Source organism: Macrobrachium nipponense, chromosome 44 (assembly GCF_015104395.2).
Source record: "Macrobrachium nipponense isolate FS-2020 chromosome 44, ASM1510439v2, whole genome shotgun sequence".
Lineage (NCBI taxonomy): Eukaryota > Metazoa > Arthropoda > Malacostraca > Decapoda > Palaemonidae > Macrobrachium > Macrobrachium nipponense.
The window spans coordinates 23,604,784-23,622,639 of NC_087221.1; the positions used below are offsets into that span (position 1 = coordinate 23,604,784).

Below are 17,856 nucleotides of genomic sequence, written 5' to 3' on the forward strand. Positions count from 1 at the left end.
TAACTAATACCTGAAGGTTATTTAGTTAATGATATACTTATATATATATGCATGTATGTATGTGTATAATATATATATATATATATATATATATTATATATATAATAATATCTATATATATATATAATATATATATATTATATATGTTTATATATCTATATATATATGTTAAATATGTATATACATATGTGTAATCAAATACATAAATTACCAGAGAACAAACGACAACATTCCCGGAGCTGAACAAAATCTAGAGAGAGAGAGAGAGAGAGAGAGAGAGAGAGAGAGAGAGATAAAGGGTGGAGGGCATAGGCGTGAAGAAGAAGAACAGAGAGAGAGAGAGAGAGAGAGAGAGAGAGAGAGAGAGAGGGGTGGGAATAAAAATATGGTCTCCCCAGACGGCTCTACCTTACTCGACCCAATCCCGCAGCCCAAAGTGGTGACACATACGGGCCCCGAAGGCTCCGGGGCGTTGCGCACAATTTCACGGCATGATGCCCACAATTATCTAGATTTCCCCTCAAACCCCATCCCTCTCTGCCCCTCACCCCATACGACAAGCCCCTACTCTCTCCCACTCAACCCCCACGCAAACACGAACCCCCTTCCACTTGCTCCATCATCCTTCCCACAAAATGTTATCTCTCTCTCTCTCTCTCTCTCTCTCATATCATCCTTTCTACGTTTCCACAGCCTCTCAAAATCTTAGATTATACTGTCATGTTTGCCTTTGTCTGTTTGTCTGTCTCCCTTTTTCTTACTAGTTCTCCCTTGGATTCTTACATTTATCATTCTTCCTTTATCTCCCCTCTACTTCACCCTTTCCACTCTCCCTATCTCTCTCCCCTCTTTTCCCCTATCAGTGATCTTCCCTGTTTCCCTTTACGTTATCCCACCGCCTTCTCTCTCTCTCTCTCTCTCTCTCTCTCTCTCTCTCTAGCCCTATTTTGCCATTCTTCCCTGTTATCTACGAGTCCCTGCCTTATCCTTACCTTACCTTCTTCTTCACAACCTAGGCACCCCCCCCCCTCTCTTTTAACTGATATCCTTCCGTTTCATCGTCCTTTTTTACCATACTTTCCTTATTCACTCTTTCTCTTCCTCCTGCTCTTCTAACTCCTCCTCCTCCTCGCCCTTCTTCTCTCTCCTGTTCCTCGTCCTCCTTATCTTGCTCCTATTCTCGTTGCTCCCCTTCACCTTCTCCTCTACGTCATATTCCTCCTCCTCCTCCTCCTACCCCTGCTTTTCCTCCTCCTACCTCCCGGTCGCAATCATTCCTCAGCCCGAGGCCATCCATTAGTTCCACCTGGTGACGCGATAGGCAAGGAGATACGGCAAACTTATTTAACCTCGTTCAAAACATGCCGATATCGAGGCCTATTTCCCCTTTAGAGTTCTGCCTTTTTCTTTTAGTATTCTATAGCATTTCTCCCGCTCTCGGTTTTCTCTAAGAATCCTCCCGGGGAGAAATGCACCATAAAGAATGGTAGGAGATATGGACGTGAAACTACACTCCTGAAGGAGGTATAAAATAACTGCTCTTCGTGATCGTGAACGAGGTTTACCGAATGCCTCGGTATCTGGACACTGCTAATCCTCTGATAGCACTGTTTCATGACAGCTTCTCTTTATTAAGTATCAAGCTCTGAAACTGTTTAATTACATGTGCGTGTGTATGAGCGTTAAAGCTTATCACCAAAGTACAAATTAAAGTATAAATTGGCAAACTAATAAAAAAATGTGCGCTTGTAAATAAAAAAAAACTACGAATTCAAGATTAAATAAATTTAAAACAACATTCAATTCGTCAGTTTCCTAACTTTTGAAATGAACGCCTCCAGATGTGACCAAAGCCTAAAACCTTTTACGATCTAGGAATTGCATATCGGTGGTCGCTCTCTCTCTCTCTCATCTCTCTCGCTCTCTCTCTCTCCTCTCCTCTCTTCTCTCTTCTCTCTTCCTCTCTCTCTCTCTCTCTCTCCTGCGGTCACTTGAAATGACGGGTAACGAACGTAAAATATTTAACCTCGCAACGCCCACCACCGAAGCGATTTGGGCGCTCAAATTATTTCCTCAGAGGTACGGTAACACTATATATATATATATATATATATATATATATATATATAATATATATATATATATATATATATTAGTATCTGAAAGAATAAACACTTGGTCTACGCTTATCTGAATAGGGTCCAGAAATGTCTTCATCTGCTAACGTATAGCAATAGCAAAATTTCGAATGTCGGCATTTATAGTTACTTTATGTAAAGCATAAGGTGAAATGCAGAATTAATGAAATTTATGGTAATTAACTAAAGAAAATCAAATTCCATATATCTATCTATCTATCTATCTATCTATCTATCTATCTATCTATCTATCTATATATATATATATATATATATATAATATATATACATATAGTAGATACATACATATGTATATATATACATATATATATTTACAGATAGATAGATAGATGATACCATATATCTATCTATCTCTCCATCTATCTATCTCTCTATCTCTCTATCTATCTTTCTATCTACCTATCTATATACTCATATATATATATATATATATAATATATATATATATATAATATATTATATATATATAAATATATGTATATATATATATATATATAATATATATATATATTATATTATTATTATAAATATATAATTTTAACGCAACAAGAAATAAACAACTTTCATCTTAGAAGATTTTGACAATTTGAGATGTTTATTGCTATCGACTTTCCCAATACAAACTTTTGAAACTCTTATAAAAAGTAATTCAATATTTCAATTGATTAAATTTAAAATAAAACTAAAAAAAAAAGTCTCTATCTTTTGCAGGGGCGTCGCTTCTATTTGGTAAATGGAATACAAAAACAACTTTTGCGAAGTTCACTCGTCTGGAATAGGGAGTGTACATCCGTAGAGTTACGATGCGTCCAACTGCAAGGGGCGGTAAAATTTTATCCATAACATTTCTGAACGCTTCTAAAAATTCTTATTTTTAGTTATCCTCGACCATATGTAAAATTACATGAATTTGAATTGACACACATACATAGAAAGACATTCTCTCTCTTTCCCTCTCTCTCTCGCTCTATATACGTATATATTAAAAGAAGAAACTAATGCGTCAGTGAATTGCGTGGTTAGAGTAATATATATAGTAGTACTGTAAAATTAGTTATATATATATATATATATATATATATACTATATATATATATACATATATATATGTATATATATATATATATATATATATATATATATATATACTCTTTCATGCGATAATATAGCATTGATACCATGCACACCATCAAGACACACACATTATATATATATATATATATTATATATATATATATATATATATATATAATATATACATATGTATGTATGTATGTATGTAGTATGTATGTATGTATGTATGTATGTATGAATAATTCTATATGTGTGCGCGCCTGGTAATGGTGTGTAAAGTATCTTTGATATAAATCACGTGTGACGGTAAATCCCCACTAGGGCAAAATGTGTCGTAGACACTGTCGTGAGCACATAAACAACAGACATGAGTCTTAATGACAAGGTTGGAGATTCAATCTAAGTCAATATAAAATACAAATCAACGGTTATGTCAAGATCGAGATTTTTAGGCTCGGAGTTAATGAAACCTCATCTTTTTTTATAACAAAATTTTACAATTTGAATTATCAAGTATTGTTATATGGACCACTGTAGAATAGAGTAGAATAGAATATAGAATTTAGGCCAAAGGCTAAGCGCTGGGACCTACGAAATCACTCAGCGCCGTAAGGGAAATTGACAGGACGAAGGTTTGGAATGTGTCACAGGAAGAAACCTCGCAGTTGCACTATGCAACAATTGTCAGAATGGGTGGAAAGTCAGGTGGAAGAAAGAGAATGTGAACGGAGGTAGAGTCAAAGGAATGAAAAAGGCTCCAGCTAGAGGCCGAAGGGACGTTGCAACGACCCTTAAGTAATGCCTACAGTGCACCAAGTGAGGTACACTGACGGCAATATCCCCATACGGAAATGAATTACTGTGATACAGTCAGGCAAAGGCTGTCCTCTTGTAGCAAACTGAAGAATGGTTCGGGGGGAGGAGAGGGGGGGGGGGGGGGGGGGGGGGGGGGGGCGAGATAAGAGAGAAAGGGCCGGTCAGTGGGAGTCATAATTTGTTGGGCAACTGTAATCAGGTTTGGAGGCCAGCGATCCGGAAAGTGATTAGTTTTGGTGATGTAAATTTAAAGCTTTGGGGGTAAATTATGCACTTTTCTTCTCTCATAACAATTTCTTTGCCGATGGTGCTACACAAAACGAAATTGAATTTTAATATCATTAGAAAAAATGTCGAATTCCAAGGAATTTTTAAAAAATGAATTTACATAAAAATTAATAAAAAATAATGAATAAAAAATGGTTACATGAATTGACTTCATGGTCTTTTTACTTCAAGTGGTGTAGATGGAGTAGCATATAAACATTTGTTTTACGGCAAAAATACATAAACCTGTCCATATGTTAATTTAATACTTATTCACAATATGGCAGTGATCATATGATGTATATATTAATTTCTTTTAACTAATTCATAAATCAGTACTGAAATTAAGAATGATTTATGTATACTAACACCAGTACTTAAACATATGAATTCAAGATGCAGTTATGTCGCAAATATGATATCAAATATAATATCACGTTAAAGACGCAGACCTACTGGAAAACTGAAAAGTGGACCTCATTCTCTTCACAAAGAAACAATTAAAAACTAACGTGATTTTCATTTTACATCAAAATATGCTCTCAAACTATTAGCAGTAGAACTTGGGAGTAAAATCTAACCTTGCTCTAGTGAAAAAAAAAGGAATAAAAATATAAAAACAAAGTTACTCTTTTTGTATCCAAGTGAAGAAATACACAAGCAACGTTGCTCTGAAACACCCATGCAACTCATATTCTACCCATAAAGGAAAAGTCAAGTGAGTTTCGTTTTCTATACTTTAACCAGTCGGAAAAGGTCGAAAAAAGTAACTTAAATCTCATTCTACTCAAGGAACACTAGCAAGGAACATGCGTTTCTCTCGATCCATCCGTTAAGGAACACTGCACAAAAAAAAGCAGCATTTCCCCTTCTGGATCCCTACACGAACACTGAAGAATCCACCGAAAAAAAGACGATAAAAAAGTATATAAAATAAACTTTTTTGGAAAACCGTCCTTTTAAAAGTTCCACTCGTTCCTGGTGCACCTGCCCGCCTTCACTCGGAGCACAATTAAATATTCAATACCTTTTAAAGAGAGCCCCAAGTCAAAGGTACACACGAGTGCAAAAGTTACACAGGGGCCCCTCTTTTCACACGACATTTTTTTTCTCTTTTTAAATCCTATTAGCATGTTTCGCATATCTTGCTTAGAGGGCCTGCCTTGATTTCATTACCGTTATCACTGAGTAAATATTACAGGACGGTTATGCTACTGGAGGTTTTTTTGTCAACGTATTTGATTTTTAATTTGATTTTGTGTCTGATCTCTGCATTTGTGACGAAAAGTCATGTCAACTGATCGCTGCATTTGTGACGAAAAATCATGTCAACTGATCGCTGCATTTGTGACGAAAAGTCATGTCATCTGATCACAGCATTTGTGACGAAAAGTCATGTCATATAAGTAAAAAAGCAGTAGGTCTGGAGACCGCAAACCTCCGCCAGGGTACGAGGAGTCCATCCAGCACACAGCCATTACATCCAACAACCCCACACCTTTCAAGTAGTCCTTTATCTAGGTCCTGATCTTCCCCCAATATTTAATCATTTATTGTTATTAATACATATATATACTAAAAGACATAAAAAAACAAATAGGCAATCAAATCGACAAACCAAGTTTATAAAACAAGCATCTCCGACTCTGTTAGCGGAGTCGACTGATCAACAAGTCTAGCCTGACTACTTCAGTACAGCAAGAACACCCTACCAGTATATTAGGGCTGTAGGAACGATATGAAAAACCCGTTACTGTACACAACACATCCCACAAGGAACACTGTCAACGATAAACAACACGTCGCCCATTCGCCCAACTTCCAGCACCATACCTTTGGCAGTTAAGCAAACTTTAAAAAGTTTATACTTAATAAATAAGTATATAAAATAAAACCTAAAACATTAATATAAATTTCTCACTGATGGAAACTTGTACTTACCCAAAACTCACTCGCCAAAAAACCAGCCTCTGTCGGCTCTCGAATTCCGGGGGCGAGGGAGAACAATAGAGGCTCTCCCAGTTCTTTACAGATGAATTTAATACTGTCTACTAACTCGTCCCGTTTGGAAGCCAGAAGCAATTCTGGAAAACAGGAACAATTCAATAGATTCTCTCTCTCTCTCTCTCTCTCTCTCTCTTGTAGAATTACCTTGGCTGTCTAATTTAAATTCAAGCAAGTGAAAGGATGTGTATTACCAAGCACGGGATTCTCTGTAGAAATGGGTAATGGCATTCATGAAAGAATTCTACACTGAATAAGTATTTCTGAAACATTTATAAATAATGTACTATATACAGCAGTATATACACATTACACACACACACACACACACACACACACGCACACACATTATATATATATATATATATATATATATATATATAATATATATATATATATAATATATATTATATATATATGTGGGTGTGTGTATGTATAAGTATATGAACTCTGCATTCATTCAGGACTCAACATACTCTAATCGCTCCATTTACCATATCTGCATGTATCCATATTTATCATCCAATTCATCTCAATAGCTTACAATTGTTTTAGTCATTCATATTTAACATCTATTTTTCACTTCCATAAAAACATTTTGATCACCAATCATCTCATACATTAATATGCACACTTCTTCTCTCCAAATCTTTTGCATGCACCTTAAGAAAAAATAAATTTAAATTGCTGGAGGAAATAGCCGGGAGAGGAATGCAAAAACTTATTTGCCAAGTTTCCTTTTTAACAATCAAATATTACTGCACAAAAAAAAAAACCAACTGATAACAATTTAGATACTACCGTAAGCACCGCAGTCGTCTTTGAATCGTAGGAGGACAGAGCGAAAATCGCAGAATAATACGTGGAGAAATATGAACATAGACGTACTATAAATGTATATACTGAGTTTGGAAACTCTCGGCAGATATCGCTGTGAAATATTCAAGCTTAGAGGGCGATGCATACTGCAGAGGTCAAATATGGTGGTTTAAACTCTATCAGTTCCATGCAATATTTAGTTGTCTGTTCTGAAACTTATACAGTTTTATTTGCTGAAATGTGTTATGTGAATAACATATGTTATGCAGATTTATTTCTAAGTAAGTGCATGGTAGCTTCTTTTACTACTGATTTGCCTGAAAGACTTTCATTTTTAAGGAAAAATAATTATTGTTCATTAGATTAACTATTCACACTAACACCATTAGATCGAGTTGAGAAGTGTTTGGCATTTCAAGTTATTAAACTCAACAATTACAAAACGAAATAATTTTTTTTAAATATACACTGGAGAATACGAGTCTATATTCTACCTTCTGTAAATATATTTTAGGTAGGTTAGGTAAGGTTCAACAAAGATAGTAAAAAAAAAAGGAAAAAAATATACATTAAAAATCCAACACGACAAGCATTCGGACAAATACATGCTTCTTGCTTTCACGAGAAATGAATAGAACGAATATTCAGACTCGAACAACGAACATTTAAATTCATATCGAACAACGAACATTCAAATTCGTACAACGAAACCCTAAGACATTCGATCTAAAATTCCGACTAATCCCCAAAGTTAGGATCTGGGAGAGTGAAGTACATGGACATGGTTATTTTATGGCTACAGATACTGGGTCCCTTTGAGACTTCCTTGTTCGTGTTAAGCTGTGAAAATGTATATACACCGTTTCTGTGTGCGCCAGAATGTCCAGGAACCTGCTTCGGGGAAGGGGTTAGGTCCTTCCGGTTTCCTGAGTTGATCTTATGTGTACGTTCCCACATACACTCACAAACATGTACACATATATACACAAGGACGTACATGCACATGCACGCACACATATTCATGTATAGACATGCGAATGTGCCCTCATGTTTTTATAATTAATAAACGTGTGCATACAATTCACAGTGAACATACACAAGTTCCCACACACACACACACACACACACACACACACACAGACACATATATATATATATATATATATATATATATATATGTACATGTATATATATATATATATATATATATATATATATTATATATATATATTATATACACACACACAACATACATTATAATTCTAGCATGTGTACGTAAGAGATGTATATTATAATATATCGGTATATAGTGTTTACATCCATGACAAATTCATGTCTATGTTAATATAGTAGATTGATGATCTAGTTAATTTTTAATACATTTTGCTATGTTTTTGAGGAAGACTACGAATTTTGTGTGTTTTTTTCTATCTTTAGTTATATAAGACTTTTTCTCTCTCGCAGAGAGAGAGAGAGAGAGAGAGAGAGAGAGAGAGAGAGAGAGAGAGAGAGAGAGAGAGATCCGCTCTCAAAGATATAACGACAACGTGTCAAAAAAAGTAACTCAAAGAATAAGTCAGAGGAGTAATGGCCTCATGGAAAATAGAAATAAGGCAGAGAAGAAGCAAGGTGTTAAGAAAAATGAGACCCAAGGAGGTTTATTCATGAAAAATACGACAGAAAACGGACGGACACAGAAGCCATACTGTAGGGCAGTCAGGTAAAAAAAGACTATATTTAATGAAAAAATGGCGTAAATAAGTAATTTTTTTGAAAATCAAGCAAAAAATTGAGCTAATTTACAGAGAAAAAGGAGGTTCATGGAAGGCAAACACACAAACGCACACACACAAAGCACATTTAGCATAATAAAGTAACATCTGAAGAAAATACTCAAGAGAAGTAGACCTATTAGGGAACGTAAAACAGTAAAAGGGTCTTTCGATAAAAAAAAGGGGGAAAAAAAAGAGAGGCTCATTTAAAGAAAATAAGAAGGCAAAGTTGAATCGTTCCGAGGCGACTCCCGTACGAAGAAACTATTACAGAAGTTGAGAGCGGCTTTGGAACTTTTACTTCTCATATCTAAAGGGGGAAAAAGTAAAAAAAAAAAAAAGTTAAAAAAAAAAAAAGTTCGTCGTAGCGTCAAGAACTGGAAAACCTTCTCGTAGTAATTAATTTTCCTTCTCCGCTTTGACTAGCTTGCCGGGGCTTCCTGAATTACTAAGCAAAGAGAGAGAGAGAGAGAGAGAGAGAGAGAGAGAGAGAGAGAGAGAGAGAGAGATCAAAGGCTGCCTTGATTGTCGTGTGTATAATAATTAAATTAACAGATGTAAAGGTGATATATAACGAGAGAGAGAGAGAGAGAGAGAGAGAGAGAGAGAGAGAGAGAGAGAGAGAGAGAGAGAGAGAGAGCATCCATTTGTGAATTACCGTACACTTTAGCCTCTATTTTTTCAATTTTCATCCTTTTTTTACTAGAAGCTCAAGTAAAAGAACATTCAGTGCCGAAGAGAGTTATCTAAATCTGTTATCACTGGATTACCTCAATCGCGAGGATAAAAGTCCTTTCTCCTTCAAAAGGCAGATTCATGGCTCCTCACTCCAAAGGTTCCGAATTAAATAGCTTTTTCGCCAGTCATTCCTTCATTCCAAACAATCAACTTCGGGGTCTGGTTCCTCATTATTTTGACTTCCCCCTTTTTATCGACTTTTTTTTCCCTTGGGAAAGAATAACGGGGGAAGGGGGTCGGTTGCTTCTTTCACTGATATTTGCCCAAATTAGTAGTCATACACTGTTCAATATTGCGCAATCCTGATATCTGAAGGGATTTTAGAGTACAATGACTCTTTAGTGTATTTCATTCCATCTATCCACTCACCAACGTAGGTTTTAGGTAGATGTGGCAATATGCATAGCTAGCTCCTGATTGGCTGAAGTCAATGCTTCTGAAAACGTAGACTTATTCTGATAAAGATACAAGCTATTACTTCAGTAATAAATCTGAATGTTAATATATACAAGGAACCCTTACACCTTCATATATCGATCATATTATGATAATACAATTACAAGAAAGGCGAGCTTGTATCAAATAGCCCACGCAAATCAAACACAAACGAACGATGGGCTTTTAATAATTGTTTTACCTCATTGTAGGTAAATAGAGACATCTGGCTAGGCGAATGCGAAGGAAAGCTATTTTAATAACATCTTGCATGTACGTAAATAACAATAGTATGGCAAGCAATATTCGCAATAACATGAAATACTGCTGTCCATGAAGCTTTCTGGGGCAGGTGAAAGGGAACAACAACTGCAACATTGGCTGATTTTCTGTTCAGAATATTTTTGCATATTTACATAATTTACTTTTTCTTGACCAATAAATCTTCATAATAGCTCAGGGACTGGGTAATTTCAGGACTATATTGCCAACTAACTATCGAGCAGATGTTTGAAATGTGAGTTCATGTCATTCTTTGTATATAAACAGCATGACAGGCTAGCCTAGACGTATTCTTCATTTAATGATAAATAAAGGTCACAATACGAAAGTAATTTTGACTGATATGAAATGAAAGCATGCTCAGAGGAAGGCCAATAAAATAAAAATATCTGGCAGCGCAGTAGCATGATAGGCCTATCGGTCGCTTGTCAGAGCTTTTTGTTCTAGCGGTCAAAGTCATTATTGTTATCACAATAACGTTATTTTCATATTCCTGCAATGAAACTGTACTTAGAATTAAGTTTGGAAGATAATGTCATCTTGTGATCTGAACTGTATGTGGGCTATGAATGACATAAAACAATTATTGAAAACTCATCGTTCGTCTGTGTTTGTGTAGCAAGTTTGATATAGGCTCGTCTCTATTGTGCTGGTATAGGTACATAATCGATACAAATCGGCATGTTTATGATTTATGTAAGGTGTGAGAGGTCTTGTCCATATAAACATTAAAGTATGTTACTGAAAAAACAGTATGAATATTTATCGTAATAAACTAAAGATATCAGAAACGCTGACTATCAGCCAATCACGGACTACACATGCGCATGCGCCACTTCTTCACCTGTGGGTGGACAAATGAGCTAAAACCGGATATAGTGAAAAATTACAAGACTGTAAGGAAATGTCAACGTCAAACATTATTTTATTAATAACTTTTCTTACAAGAGTTAATAATCATTATCATTTTCATTACAATTATTCTTGGTTCTCGAGCCACGCAGGTAAGCAAATTCGAGTTAAAAGTTAAACCAATTTCATCCTGACCATGTGGAAATTGCTTAAATTTTTTTTTTTTTTTTAATATCGAACTTAAACATAGTTTAAGCGAACGAATAGATACGGCCTTGAGTCTACTATGGATATAAGGTACGGAAAAATTTGCCCAAAACGAGTACATCAACTGAAATGCAAATGCGTGGGAATAGAGTTTTATTCGGAAATGGTGGAAAGGTCACCTGTTAAGGCCAGGCATGTTATAGTGTTCAGGAAATACAAAGCAGAGACTCAGACGACCACAAATAAACACAAATGCCAATAATGTAAAAGTAAACAATTGAGGAAACATCATAAAGTAAACAAAAACTTAAAAATTTATCCAATGCTTTCCCACTTCTCTCATATTAGTTAAAAAATCATCAAAGTAGATTTAAATATTTGTGATTTAACAACCCGCCTTGTATCTCAAGTAATACAGTCTTAGTTACATGTCTGACGATTCAGATTACATCTTATTTTGAAACAGAAACCAACACTTTCCGTACGGAATTAGCTACGCTAAATTTTACATCTAAATTCAAACTGAACTTTGTGCAGCATCGCGCAGAGAATCTGAATGATTTAAATCATGATTCACATTTGAATACATATATAAAAAAAACTTTCCATCTCACCGCATGCACAGATTGAATTACTGAAATTTAAACTCCAATAAAACTGTGACAAACTTCCCCAAACATCAAACAAACCGGGCGCGGAGCGAATGCGATCTTTGATGTGTAAATCTAAACTCATTTCGGGAGATTAGCATTCGCACCTAATTCACTTACGCGTCCTTCTCTTCTCCTCCTTTTCTCAAGTGATTAATTCAAAAGCATATTACATTACGCGCGAAGCAGCCATTCCTTTGTCTCTCTCTCTCTCTCTCTCTCTCTCTCTCTCTCTCTCTCTCTCTCTCTCTCTGCACGCTTTTTCCTTCCGGGTTTAATTTTCTCCTCCTGTTTATGAATTCATCAAGAGCTGGCTGCTCCTGTCCCTAAGGATTCCCTCATAAGAATCGGGTGGAATATTCTTTCTGGTGTTACCCGAGCAATAGTGGTTCGTCGTCTCTTTTTGTAAATGTTTGTCTCTGATTCCGTGGTTAATAATCATATGATTGTTATACACTGACTTTATGCTAATAGGTTCGGATGTTTTCACTTTCCTCTCATTTGCAAATGAGAGAAATTATTATGTTAATTATCATGGTAATTAAATTAGAATAAAATAACTTTCTTTCCTCTGCAAATGTTTAAATCTTACTCATTTACTGTTTATCTGTAACTGAGACCAAAATAGCAAACCTATAAAAGATTCTTTAACGTAACAAAATCATGAAAAACTGTACTGTTGTCCAAGAAAATATAATCATCAGACGAGTTAGACCATTGACCCCGTTCAAATACAGTATATTATTGGCAGAATAACTACGCATTACGTGCAAAATATACTTTGTCAAAGTGAAATAAAACCTACGGACAGACTATTTGGGTTACAAACAATTTTCTGGAAATAGGGCTGACGAATATATTTTCGCTCGGCGGAATTTAGTTGTTATGTATGAAATGCCAGAGACGGGTGAACGTCTGAAATCAAAAGAAAAAACTTGAACTTTACATCAAAAATTCACTCAGATAGATTACTACATGGGTAACATACTACTATTCAGATAAGTTTGCCCAGTAATTTAATATTTTGGATGATTTGTTTCTACTGACAGGGAAAAGTTCGAAGGTCCACACAGGCCTTCCGTTTAAATCATGCCCCACCTTGGGCAAGGAACCATTCTGGCATAAAGCCACTTTTCCGTAAAACAACGAGCAACAAATCTCGAATCACCAACACTAAGAAAAAGGGCTGCTTATTACGGACGACCTATAATGTTCATATAACATATGTTCCAGCTTTGTGTGGAAGTGCTGACATTCCAATACTCTGGTGTACTGATACTGAAGGGAAAGTTCATCTTCATACAGACTGCCTGGCAGACAGTCAGGCTGACTAACGGGTACAAATGATGCACAAAGTGAAGTCTCGCAGTGGGGTATTATTTCGATACATTCATACTTTACTATTTGTTTGACATTTCCTTGCACTGAAAACATAAACCTGTTATTACTAAACGCTCTGAATAATGGTTAAACTTCCATGGAAAAGGAAAATAAAAAGAAAATGGAAACAGAGCAGGAAATGAGTTTTCATTCCATTTCAACACAGCGGGACTGATTGAATGCTGTCAAGAGCAGGCGCCTGGCTCTGCAAAGTCTACGAAGAATATTATTATTTTTTCTCTGATTTTACTCAGACAAAAACACGTTAAATTAAAAACAGAATTTGTTACCAACGCGTAGTGCATTTCATTTATTTTCTTTCCGCAACTTCATCTACTCCCCCGTTTTCTAGATTTTTTTTTTTTTATCTACCTAAGCGGGTTTAAATGGAACCATCTTCAGAAAATAAATGATACCCGTCTCCACGACAATAATAATATTAATAATAATCTTTCAAGCAAATTGAAATATATTAAGCAAAACCATAAAAACTACCTGCATGAATACCTATTATACAGAGAGAGAGAGAGAGAGAGAGAGAGAGAGAGAGAGAGAGATATTTAGTTAGGTTTAGTTCTGGATGAAAGAAAAAAGTAGACATATATAAGAAGGGAAAAATAAAGAGAGAGAGAGAGAGAGAGAGAGAGAGAGAGAGAGAGAGAGAGAGAGAGCAACGCATGCTTAAAAACGTCATGAACTCAGGGTCAACCGAGCAGATCAGTCAATCCCATAATGCTACTTCCAGGATACAGACTTCCCTTCCTTCTTCTGTGTTTCTCGGGGCAAGTAATCTCCCTCTTAACAAGATTGTTTCTAAGAGATTGCTCCGTCCATTTTCAGGCGAGAAGTCCAATAACTCATTTTGGGAGGTTGTGCATAACTCAAATTGACCCAAAGCAAATGAAGATTGACGTTTACTTGCTCTACGTATTCGTTTGAATACGTTGAGTGAATCAGGGATACTTTATTTGTTCTTTCTCAGTAATATATATATATAATATATATATAATATATATATATATATATATATATAATAAATATATATATATATCTATATATATATATAATTAGAATATATATAGATATTATACAGTATATAAATAATATTAATTATATACATATATATATATATATATATATAGAATATATTATATACATACTTACAAATGTATGTGCATATACCTATATACATGAAATTGCTTTGCATCTCTAAAGCATGAAAGATGTCAGACAAAAACAAACCCTTCAAGCAACCGCATTCATCCCTCGACGTGATTCCCTGCAAGAACGTTTCTCTTCCCTTCACCAAGCAAATGAATACGAGAGAGAGGGGAGAGAGGGAGAGGGAGGTGAAGAGAGAGCGAGAGAGAGAGAGAGAGAGAGAGGCTCACCACAAAAGACCTTCTTCAGTTGTAGGCAACTGGGTCAACACAGCAGCGTTTCGTCGGGAGGGCCTGGCCCTTTCACGCGGAGCCTGATGGTGTTTTCTTTCATTGCATAGGATAGTAGTAAGGTCTCCCCCCACCCCCACCCAACACCCCTACCCTTCCTACCCCCCACCTAGAATCACCCCCCCCCCTCGCATCATAAGCGAAGCGTTTAAACTTCTGAAAACGTCTCCTAATGCAAACACCAAGCGTTGTGAAAGGCCAAAATAGTGTTGTTACAGTACTCATTTTGGAGAACTTTCAGAGCCGGAGATTCTTTTATAAATATATGTCTTTTGACTTTCGTGGTTTTATTTGTCCTTTCGTTTCATGGCATAGTTATGAATAGGCCACTCTCCTCTGCTAACTCTCTCAAAGGGCTTTGTGCCGTCGTCCCTTGCTTCCCGGACCCTTTGCTTTGGCGAAAACCTAAAGAAAGCGAGGTAAATGCCGTCTATGCGCTTTTGCTTGCAAAGCGAAAACCGGCGATTTTACACGCATACGAATCTCAAGCTAATTTGTTAATATTTCTATAGAGTAAAGGGCGATGGAACACGGAAGGTTAAAGGAGCTGGACATCGACATAAGGACAGTCAAAAGGAGAAGGATTTCAGCACATGCAGAGAAAATAGGGCTAAGCTACGGGGCACTCTACGAGCGAGATACTGCGGCGCCAAAAGTGAAGCTTAATCCAAGAGGATAAAGCAGACAATCTCAAAGACTGCATGCAAAGTAAGTAGCAAGGTATACTGTAAGCAGCAGCGCCCTTATGAAAAACGTCCTTGCTCGTCAACTGTGCATTTTACAAACCTATTGATCAATTACATCTTAATCCATTAGTCAAAAACATCTTACCTTTTGATCAACTGCATTTTGCAAAAGCGCTTGGGAAGGTGGCATATCTCTTCCTTCTCATTAGTCCGTTCATTAGTTCCTGTAGGAGGAAATACGACAGAATGATAATATTGTAATATATACAATCAGGATGATAAATTATGATATAATGAAATGAATACGGAAAACTATACAATTCCGTAAACATCAGGAAAATTATAACAATTATTATGATCACAATAAATGATGAAGTATGAAATTAAATTATAAAGTTGACAACGAACGAGAATAAATATATACTAAAGGAATAATTAATACAAAGGCACCAAAACAAAAGGAAGCAATAGAAAACGAATGACAAGAAAAAGCGAGAAAAGATAATAACAAAAATAAAGTGTTTTGACTTAAAAGGAATTCAGTAATTAATAATTGTGGAATAAATAATAATATCTAGACCAGAATAAAGCAAATGACTAAAAATAAGACGTAACGAATGAAAATTGTGATGAAAAAAGATTTTTCTTGCTGAAACGTAATATTTTGATAGAAAAAAAAAACACACTCAATAAAATTGCTGATCTAAAGACAGCTTTTCTAACCATTTTTTTTTTTTTTTTTTTTTGCTGTAAACCAAAATACCTAAATCTCGCTGCTTGTTTCCTCTTTTTCGAGGTACATGCGCTGGTTAAATGTCCTCTATGTAGTTTGATTTTTTATTTTTTGTTTTTACCAAATACGTCGATCCATTAACAGAGCGCTCTTGCGGTACATCTCACGACGACCTTCCCTTTTTTCTCCAAAAAAGAAGGAAAAAAGAAAGAAAGAAAGGCGAAAGCGGAAGAGTTATTTTAAAAGACTTGAAGGAAGTCGTCGGGTCTTCTAGTTCTTGGGCAAAAGAGGAATTTCAGGTAAAGTTTAGTGGGGGAAGTTTCGCTTTCGGGGGAAGTTCTCCTCTCTCTCTCTCTTCTGCTCAAGTATCTCCTAAGCTGTTTTGTACTTGAAGCCTGAAGCTCTCTTTCATCAGCTGTGTGATCGGGCACTGCTGGCACAACTGGGGTTAGGACACGAACTCCGGCGAGGAAAAAAGAGAGGGCCACAAGATAGGGAAAAAATGCCATAAGTAGCAGATGAAAGCTAATGCCATTCTTTAAACTGGTGTGAATTTTAGGCACCTTGAAGGAGGGTCTCTTTTGTGCCGACGGGCACTGCTGGCATTACTAGGGTTAGATGCGAAATAGTGTGAGAAAAAGAACTCGAGTCAAGGAAAAACCAACCACACTGAACATTTGCAAAAAAAAAAAAAAAAAAAAAAAAAAAAAAAGTCACGTTCGATGTTGACAGCACAATACGCATCGTCAAATAGTTTCTATTTTAGTAAATTTAATCAGGCATCAACTGAGTGTGCCTGGGCATTGGCGGCATTACGAGGGTTAGATGCAGAGAAAAACAAACCACACTGAACATTTGCACAAAAAAAAAAGGACACATTCGATTGATGACAGCACAATACGAATCGTCAAATGGTTTATATTTTAGTAAATTAAATAAGACATCAACTGAGTGTGCCTGGGTATTGCCAGCATAAAAGAGTAAGAGGAAAACAATCGTGCGGGGAAAAAACCTCACATGAGAGAAGGTAAAAAGGGAAGGTAATGGAAAACCGCTTTTACTCTCTCTTTTAGACAACAGCAAAACAAGATTCGGCAAACTGATCTGAGCTTTGGTCACCTGAGAAAAGGTATCAGTTATGTGCCTGTAATAAAATTAGAACGATGGTGGAAAAAACTAATAAAGGAAATAGAAGAAAATGAAAACTGAAAGAACTGTCACATTCAAATATTCAATACATAAAAGCACAATGCAATATATGAAACTTGTTTGTATTTTAGAGAATTAAAAACTACATCAGTTGAGTGGTCTTGTATTACAGCCACAAAATCAAGTAACAAACCAAACACTGGGAGAAATAATATAAAAATGGAACAAAGCAACGTATGCAATATTCTGCGGAAAATGAAAGATAATTGTAATATTCAGTAGATGAATTACAAAGAAAGCTCCATGCCTTAATAAAATGTTTACCAATATATAAGGATTTTTAAAAAGTGGATTCTAGTTATGCACAGACACACAATACACA

At 35.8% G+C, this 17,856-nt stretch overlaps 1 long non-coding RNA gene across 2 annotated transcripts in view; it reads right to left on the reverse strand.

Annotated features, from left to right (window-relative positions):
- Positions 1–15,733: 15,733 nt before the first annotated feature.
- Positions 15,734–17,856, reverse strand: part of LOC135203838 (uncharacterized) — a 286,371-nt gene continuing 284,248 nt past the window's right edge. For both annotated transcript variants that reach the window (XR_010312042.1, XR_010312041.1), the window contains one exon: positions 15,734–15,816. This is a non-coding gene — a long non-coding RNA (uncharacterized LOC135203838). The remainder of the gene's footprint in view (positions 15,817–17,856) is intronic.